The 10,513-nt window shown below is 33.4% G+C and overlaps 1 pseudogene; it reads right to left on the reverse strand.

The window, feature by feature from the left end:
- Positions 1 to 5,601: 5,601 nt before the first annotated feature.
- Positions 5,602 to 10,209, reverse strand: LOC149231224 (cytoplasmic 60S subunit biogenesis factor REI1 homolog 1-like; annotated as a pseudogene).
- Positions 10,210 to 10,513: the final 304 nt, after the last annotated feature.

A 10,513-nucleotide genomic window follows, 5' to 3' on the forward strand; every position in this document is an offset into this window, starting at 1 on the left:
TGGTTTTGTTTGATTTTGTGTTTTTTTTCAAACTTTGAAAGTGATTGGAGAATTGAAATTGCAGACTGAATGAAAACTATTGACTAAATGAAAAGATTAACTACTTGATTTAAATCTAACTTGCAGAATGGAAAGGAAAGCAAAGAATGCAGAATGAGAAGGAAGCAAACTAAATTACTTTTGCAAAAATGAAAATAAGAGGAGAATATTAGAAACGTACTGAGACAACTCCCTGGCAACAGCACCAAAAATTGATGAGTGCTATTATTGCAACAAGAATGCTGCAACTCTTGGAGCTACCAACTTTACTTTATTAATCAAGGGTTCGTATAAACTTGGAGGTGACCGTGTTGTATACACAAGTACAAGTGATGGTTCTGCCTTTTGTCACTATTCAGCTGGCGAGAGACCACTAGGGTTTTCAAGCCAAACTTCTATAGATTTATAAGAAGCTTGATTGTTGATGAAAGAAAGAGATCTACTCTAGGAGAAAGCTTATCTACTGCAAATAAGGAAAATGACTGAAATCCTATGCTAAAAACACACCCTTCTCTAACTAACTGTTAAGAAACTAGGCTTTACAGAAATGCCTAGCCAGCATGTATGAAATGATACTATCTAAAACATGGAAATTCAGGACATCAAACATAACTACTGTGCATGTAAAGGACTGAAATAAATCTGTTTTTTTCCTTTTATTCTTTTTCTAGAAAGTCAAGTGTAAACCCTAATCCATTTTGGTGATGTGACAGGCGTTTTAGCAATCATGGTGGATGGTTGGGATGTTTTGGAGATGGTTTTAAGATTTGGGATACCCTTCGGTGACCTGTTGTGGCTTCCTAGAGGTTTTCCCTCAATTCAGCCTCAAAACAGGGCATCACAAGAAAAGCTACAGGATGTACTAGAAACCTATAGGATTCCCTGTATTTCTATAGGATATGGCCGAGAGCAAAATGATGGTTGCTAGAGGTGATGGAAGGCTTAGGGAAGGTGGTGGATTGGTTGAATGGTGTGTGAAAATGCCCAGGATCACTCAGAACTCAATACCAAGGTTATGAGATGGTTGGATTCGCTCAACATGCTTGGAGAAATTTCTATGTAAAATGATGAGATTGGTGAAGATCTTGGTAAAAGAAAGGGATGATTATGAATGGATGAAGTTGGAAGGTGGTTTCCTGATATGAGATCACTTTATATTTCTAAAGAACTTGCTCTGCATCAAACATTTATAATTTCCACAAAGTCATGTAAACAAGAATAATTCTAACAAGCTAGAAAAGAACAATTTAATGAACTAGCTGTCTACTTCATGAATGAAGAAAATTTCTTTAAAAATGGGACCATGAATGAGATCTATAGAAATACTGAAGATGGAAGAGATAACAACTAAATCCTACACTTGAAAAAGTGATCAAATGATAGTTTAATTACAGTAAACTCTCAATATTATGAAGAAATGGAAATCTATCTTTTTGGGGCTGCTTAAAGGTAGTTTCCTCAAATCATGATCCCTGACGGAAGAGGTGAGGAAAAGACACCTGCTGACAGCTTTGTGGTTCTCCTCTTATCTCTTCTAACTCTCTACTGAAGTAAACCACAAATGGAAGCAAACTAATATACAACTAATCAAATCCATAGTACTTGCAACGAAATACTTCTAGAGACAATTAAACCATGAATCTATGAAACTAAGCTAAGAATAAAGATACAAGAAGAGAAGACTTTTCTACTATGGTTGGACCCTACCCCAAGAGCTTCAGCCCTCTGGGTTAACTCATTGCTAGATCAAGAAAAAGCTCATTTTCATTATAAAAACAGAAAATTACATCAATGTCTTCCACAAGTCTCGAGCTCAAAAATAACTAGTGTTTTTGCAACAAAAATTTGAACCCTAATGAGGCTTTAGTCCTCAATACTTATACAACTGAAGTCTCTAATGGCTTCCTTAAATCTAGGGAGGCTCGGATTCCTTGGTAAGGATTTTGAAGACGAACCGTGCTTATGGGATGAATAACAAACATATTATATTATTAATGGAGATAAGCCATAATATAAGGGTATTGAAGTAGAAATTAGTAAGTAAGTTTGTGATCAATGTGGTTGTTTTCCTCACAACCATTAATTTACTCTATAATTTATTTTCCGAATATACAACATGACATTTGGAGTTTGAAATATATGAGATGGCATGTAATAGGTGCAGATGAATGTGATATATTCCACAAGTTCATTATGTACCACATAGAATTTATGAACAAATGGATTGATTTATATCATAAAAAGATTGAAGATGCCTTAGAAGTAATGAGAAAGTTTAAGAGATTGAACCCAAGGAATAATCCACATCTCACCGATTTGATTGGGGAATGGGAAAAATATTGCACAGTACAATGGGTTACTAAGCAAATTCAAAATAAAATAGAATATCTAGGTATAGATTCAAACATAAAAGAATATGAGATCAACATGTGTAAAGGATGTGAAAGAAATGTAGAGTTGGAGTTTTACAAAATGTTCTTTCCTTACAATTTTCACACCATTAACTATTTTTTTATTTGTTGTTATATTTATTTTCACTAAAATAAATGGTCATTCACAGGTGATGAAATATCCCTCAATGTGGTCATATGGTCTTAATTATCATGTAGAAAGTGTAGATGTAAATAGACGATCCTTTGATTGTGGAATCATGGTTGATTTCAAGCAATCTAGACAAGAAAGCTCAAAAGATAAGAATATTATTGAAGGGAATATACGATATGTTGGGAAAATCCAACAAATTATTGAGTTGGATTACTGCTCTTTTAAATGTTTTATTTTTATGTGTAGATCATATGAAGCATTTGAGAGGACTTGTAGACATGACACCTAGAGTGAATTGTTTTCTATAGGTTCCACAAGATTCCTACCAAAGGATAAGGAACCTTATGTTCTACCAATTCATAATGAGCTGGTATTTTTTTTTAACTCAAAACAAGAAGTGGTAGTGATCATTAATCTATTAATTCATAGTTTATATATGTGTGTGTGTGTGTGTGTGTGTGTTAAACAATAAAATTGTTATAACATAAGTCTAATATATGTATGTCATTCATGTGTAGGTATGTTTCCATGAAGATATTTTGGACCCGAAATGGATATTTGTGATACATTATGGTCCAGGATTAAGGCATTCATTTGATGATGCATCAATGGCTATTGAGCAGAACAATGATGGCCAACAAAATGAGAGAGAGGAATTAGAGAACATCAAATAAATTAACATCCATGATGATGTTGAAGATGGTTATGTTCAGGCACAAGATGACAACAATACAAAGGTATATGATGTTATAAAAGACAACAATATGGATGGTTTAGAAAATGATTATCTAAATAGATTTACTAACAATATAGATGGTCCGCAATCAAATTTCATTGATGATCAAGATGATGCAGGTCAAGACGAGGATGATCATAATATTAAATACTTGAAAGAACATATGAAAATTGATAATGATGCAATGGATGATATTATTTTACACAATAATGTTAATGAGAAATACTTCTAAATTTTTAGAATTGTTTGTAATCAATGTTTACAAAGTGACGATTTTTGTGGGCCAAAAATTGAAATGGTTTAGTATATTATTTGTGTCGATACAAATTACCTATTGCAATATCCTTAAAGTGTTCAATATTTGGTATGAAGTGTTGGTAGTAAAAATTAAGATTAGTTGGATAAGGGTTAGCATGGTTAGTGGTCATTTATTAGTTGATAATGGTTTAGAGGTATTGCTATCATATCGGTTAGACTAAAACTGAACTAGGATGAAGAGCCTATTTAATGAAAATAATTAAATTTGTAACATAAAAGAATATAATTACATATATTAATTAGTACAAAATGGCTAATTAGTTACTAAGAAAAAAACTAAAATTTGCGTATAAATGAATATTTTTCAATTGGTGATGAATAGTGGCTAATTTACAGTATCTTATAATGAGACTAGCTTTTAGTTGTATTTAGGTTCATCATTAATTCATTGCCTTAATTTTATTGTCTAGTAGTATATTTAGCCATAAATTTGGTCATTAATTTAGTCATTAATTGTCACAATTAATGACCACATATACAACAAAATATAGTACTACATGGTCACTCAAGAAAATCACTTAATGACCAAAATGTTGGTCATGTTATAAGTTACTATAAATTAGCTACTAATAGCCGTATATATGAAAATTTTAGTAATCATTTGAAACCAATTAATGACTAGAGAAATATGACTAAATTTCAGCCGTGTTATAAGATATTGTAAACTAGCTACTAATAGTCGTATATATGCAAAATTTAATCCTCATTTGTAATCACAAATTTATCATTTATAGTATTCTCTTATATTTTTTGGTAGCTTCATATTAATTATATAAGCCATTGATTTAGTAGTTTATATTCATTTCATTTGTTTTCATTAAAAATCATTATAAATGGCTAATTTAGTCACCATTTCATGGTGGGTTCAATCTTTTCCAAATTAATAATATATAAATGGTCGCAAAAAAGGAAATATCCAAATTCATCCATGCATTAATAATAATGCATAACATAAGAAAAAGGGGTACTTGATAAAAAGATATAAACCTCATGTAAAAAATGTTGTGTTCTCATTTATACTTTTGTTTTTTTTGGATATCTAAACCAAATAAAGATTAAAAATTTAAACAAAGATGATTCATTTCCAATGTAACCCAATCTACCATAGAAGCATATATGTATGTTACAAATCTACATACTAAGATCAAATGGCTCCGAAAGGCCTCCTGAAGCACCAATGTACAAATGATAGCACCAAACTTTCAAATGTAAAGCAATCTAAAAGAGGCCCACACTAACAAAAAAATTTAAGACTTGAAGAAATGAGCGATGCATGTAAGAATCCAACTACAGAAACTTGGATGTATTCATAAAAAATCCTCCAACAGAACCAATATACAAATAAAACCAAGAAATTTTCAAAAGTATAACAACATGGGGAAGATACTCATTTTATCCAACAAAAAGATAAAGCATCCAATAAAAATTAATCCAGAATTATAGTGAAATGCACACACATCCCCTTTTTAATCGAAAAACGTATTTTGATCCTTATGGATTAAAAAAAGAAGGTAAAATTGCTTTTACAATTGAACAAAGCCCCATGGGTGTCTGATACATTTTATTTGAATTATGAATTAAACAAATGATGCTAGTTATAAGGGTGTTTGCTCAAATACGGATGTACAATAAAAAAAATTTCCCTTTGGTTGTATTTCTAGCTCGTCCTATCATTTCACAATATAGAGTCATGCGAGGATGCTATAGATCAAAATATTACCATGAAAACTCTAGTAATTTTCCAAACGAGTACTTCAACTATAAAATTATCCATGTCACTTGCCTTATTAACATAAAGGCATGTGGGATGGTTACATATCATCATATTTGCATCTAGCAATTGTTCAACTCACAACTTCAAATGGAAGACTTTAAATGTCATCTAAATAACCACTAGACTATATTTGATAAGATACAAAAGATTCTTGTGATTGTTTACAATCACATGAATTGAAAGGACTGTCTCAATATGGAACATTGTTGGGAAGGTTCCTAATTACATTATTCTTAAGACCTGCTTTTGTCCACATTACCTCCACTCTAGAATGTTGTATTTTCTTTAATGCATTACACCTCAATATCTTCTCTTTTGATTGCACAATTTCCAAACCCATGCTTCAATACCTGCCAGAAAAAATCCACTTAGTTTTCCATGCAAGGAACAAATTTTCACCCTTGAACCTCAGACTATATTCATGTGCACACTACATTTCAATATATTATCAGGAAATTCCCTAGAATATATCGCCTCGAGACTAATGCATGAGAAAGAGAAACATCTCTCTCAACCGTTTGACATGGCTTGTGATGGTTATGTTGACGAAATTCAAGAGAACCAAGCATCTTGCATGTTTCTTCCATTTTCATACTTTCTTTGGATTACCACTATAGCCCCTCCAAAGCCAAGTTCAATATTGACATTGAAATTTTATTCTATAGCCACTATTTTCATCCCACTTTCGGTCACGTAACTGTCTAGAAACAAAAACTAGTTCCAAATCATAGCATAAATAATAAATAACCTTGGAGTCAATAAGTATGTCCTTTGACATCACAGACAAGAAATTGAAAAGATGCAAAATATCCTATGAAATAAACCAATTACATAATACAAGAAACCATAAGCCTATTGTTGTAGTCAGAAAAGTTTTCTAAATCAATATCTTCTTCTTTATCTCCATCTCCATAATCTAATTTGGAGTGGTTTTGGGAAATCACATGCTTCATAACAAATTCTAGATTTAGAAATGGTTTTCATTTCTCACTGCTATACAAACACATAAAATTGTTGGTCACCTATGATGCAAGATAAACCAACCTATATCCATATTAACCCCAGATCTACCAAGCACCAAGAGGGATCTAATCTCTTGAGCTTGAAACCACTTTGTTTAGTGCACAACTTGATGAAAGGTTTTCACCTCAAGAGATTTGAACCCCTTCGTTTCTTGATAGATCCAGGGTTAATATGGATATAGGTTTTATATAAAACTATATAATATCTATATTTCTATCTATGTGTCTCCTTCTTATTAACTCTCTTTATCTCACCCCCAAACATACACACTCTCTGTCCATATCTATTTATCTTTATCACTCCCTCCCTCCCTTTTCCTCTATGCCTCTCTCTCATCAGGGAGTACATCTACAGGTAGGTTTTCTAGGTCACTTGGGTCAATCCGCTGAAAGGTTCGTGCCCAAAGATGGCCTTCTATGCTGAGAACTTCTTGGAGTTGAGAGACGAGCTCATTATTAAATCCCAGTATACATTTCACTACTAGATACATTCTCTTTGTATTCCTCTGGGCCAGTTTAGAGTATGTTCGCATAGAATTCGGCTAGAGACGAACCATCATATTGATGAACCAGATAGATTCCACCAGATATTTCATTTACATGAAGTAGAGACCAAGTTTCACTTCATTTTTGGATGCCCTATCTACTACGAGATCAGAGGAAGGTTATGTTTCTTGTTCAAAGACTCTTAGACCCTCACAGACTTTTTTAGGTATCCCAATCAGAGATGTCTAGCCCTATATATGAAGGAGGCTGTCACGTTCCGAGAACATATTCTACAGTCTCCCATAGGACAAGATCCCACACAAAGGATCATTACATTTTTCAGGGTACTACCTTCAGACATGGGCACAAAGAGGATGATTGATATTGTTTCATATCCAGACCCTAAACCAGTGAGGATCTATAGGACATCCCCATGCAATGTGAGACCTTAGTAGTGAAACTGCCACAAATCCATCCTCCAGAGATGGACTAGATCCTCCAGACCTCAGTAGTGTGCAAACTCCCCTAGACAATGTGTTAGTGGAAAATCTGCACCTCCCACTAGCCCTTCATCAAGCCATCAAACTTTGTGGAATTTTTTTCAGTGTTCTTCATCTAGTCTCAAATGTTAGGAGAGATGGGTCTAATCCTCGAACCCATTAGACCATGGATCTTCTCCATTAGTGGACTCCATACATTCTATCTTTTATGTTCATGCATTGTACCTTTTATATTCATCCATTATATATTTTATAGGAGCCTGTTTGGTTCTCCCTCATTTTATGGACATGGTTGTACTCAACAGTGCCTTTGACCTACTTTGTGGTAATTATTTGGACATAAATATAATTACCTGATCTTATATTAGCTCTCTTCCCCTTATTTCATTTTCTCTCTCTCTACCCTCCTACTCTCTTCTCTCCCTCACTCTCTCCATTGCTCCCTTATTACACCTTCTCTCTCTCCACTGACTTTCTCCCTCTATGTCTTTCTTCTTCCTACCCTCTCTCATCCCCTGCAACTCCATATCTATATACTTCTCTCTCTTGAGTCCTTTCTCTACCCTTCTTTCCCACCTCCCTGTCTCTCCCCCATCACTCTCCCTCTCTCTCTCTCTTCCCTCCTCTCCTCTCCCTCACTCTCTCCCTATGCATCCTTTGTTCTTTCCACCATCTCTCTCCCCCTCCAACTCTCTCTCTCTCTCTCTCTCTCTCTCTCTCTCTCTCTCTCCTCTCCCTTAGTCTCTATATCTCTCCTATGTTCTTTCCTCCCTCTCTCTCCCCTTCCAACTCTCTATCTCTCTCTCTCTCTTCCCTCCCCTCCCCTCCCCTCCCTCACTCTCTCTCTATCTCTCCTTTGTTCTTTCCTTCCTCTCTCTCCCCCTCTAACTCTCTCTCTCTCTTTGTCTCTCTCTACCCTCCATCTTTGGCAATATCTCAACATTCTTGTTGTCATCACTTGGATCCTTAGTTAAGATGGATCTATGTTGGTTCTTACTAATATTATTTATATTATACAAATTCTACATCTTTAAATATGAAAGTATTCTCATTTTCATTTTTATTAAAACCTTAATTTAATTTCTATGGGAATATTCTCTCAAAAGTACTTACAACATTTTTTATTTTAGCTTCAATTAAATAAATGTTATAAAATTAAATAAAATTAAAATATTTTTATTCGAAAATAAGTTATGGTTTTTGGGCATGTGATATTGATAAGCCATGGTATTGTAACAAATCCTATTTACAAGTTAATAATGTCCATGCTAAAGTGAGGGTGACTATCAATGGTTCTTTTCATATTGTTGAAAAAAAAATTGATTGTGATATAAGTTATGTTTTTTGGCATGTGGTATTGATAATCCATGGTATTAGCCCATGCTATTGTAACGAAGGTTATTCACAAGTTCATAATATCAATGGAAACATGGGGGTGAATATCACAAGTTCATAATATCAATGGAAACATGAGGGTGAATATCCATGATTAAGAATCTTGTCATGTTGTTATAAAATATGTTTATGGTGAAATAAGTTATGTTTATTGGACTTGTGGTATTGATAAGCCATGGTATTGTAACAAAGTCTATTAACAAGTTAATAATATCCATGGCAAAGTGGTGGTGAATATCCATGTTTAAGAATATTTTCATATTGTTCTAAAGTATTTTGATTGTTAAATAGGTTATGTTTTTTGGGGGCATGTAGTATTGGTATACCATGGTATTGGCCCATGGTATTGTAAGAAAGGCTAATTGAATTACAAGTTAATAATATCCACGGTAAAATGGGGATAAATATCCATGGTTAAGAATCTTGTGATATTGTTATAGAATATTTTGGTTGTGGAATAAGTTATGGTATTTGGGCATGCAGTATTGATAACTCATGGTATTGTAACAAAGCCTATTCAAAAAATCAAAATATAACAATTTTTTTTCTACTATTTTTAGTACTTTAACCTTTTATTATTAATTGAACCAACATTTAAATGTTTGCACTCATGGCCACCGATATCACTTTTAACTTTTCTCTATTTTTTTCTTTTTTCTTTTTAATAAAGCTAACATCTAAAATTGTTTACATAATTACATTATATCTACACGTTGACTCTATACTGGGTTGTAGAGCCTCTCAATGCAAAAAAACTTAATTCTAAGGATTTTTATAATTATGCTAAAATGTGCAATGGAAACTTGAAAAATAAACAAAAATATATTTATTCTTTTTTTAAAATACCTTGTGAGGATAGCCTAGTAATCCATGGGGTTATTTCAAATATTCATCATTAGGAATAAGAAATCCTTACATCTTTTGCATATGCTCTACATAACTCTCAATGCTCCTGAAATCAGATATGAAGCAGCAAATGGAATCCCACTCTAACTTCTCTACTATCAACTCAAGATTTCCTCCAACATTTCCTAAAATTGATTCATTAACATCCAACCTATTCATAGATTCTGATGCTACACTAGCCATGTCATAGGTGTCAACCTCCTTCCATTATTCACTACTTTCAGAGTCTTCAAATTTATCTTCTTTCAAAGAACAAGAAGATTTGTTGACAACAGATGAATTGGTTGTTACACGTTGTGGTAGTGGCTTAATGACAGTAATGCCAACACTTTGAGAATCTAGTGTTTCTGAAGCACACAACATATCATCCTTTGACTTAAGATGTTGAGCATGTGCCTTGACACTTGTGTATTATTTTCCACAAAGTTAGGAACAATACAACATCTGGTTTCTTTCCAGTCTCTTCTCTTCGTCTTGCTATCTTGCTTGAAACAAGATTTAGAGGTAGCGTAGTCCCTGCCAGGAAAGTCAATAGATGGATAATACATAAACTTGAGATAGATAATACATTAGACGATACTGATGCAAATTTTATAGTCTAAAAATAATATCACACCAACATTAATACCAAATATATTCATTCAACTACAAACTTTCTAAAAAAATGGACCATCAGGCCATGGGTTCAGTATAGGCACTTCTTACGACGTCGATACATTTTGGCCTGCTAAAAATGTTGCATTCCCATTATATATTCTTATGGTTGTTGCTCCAACAAACAGATTAAAGTGAG

This window comes from Pinus tabuliformis, chromosome J (assembly GCF_031772625.1).
Source record: "Pinus tabuliformis cultivar Carrire ecotype Pingquan chromosome J, CPIR1, whole genome shotgun sequence".
Lineage (NCBI taxonomy): Eukaryota > Viridiplantae > Streptophyta > Pinopsida > Pinales > Pinaceae > Pinus > Pinus tabuliformis.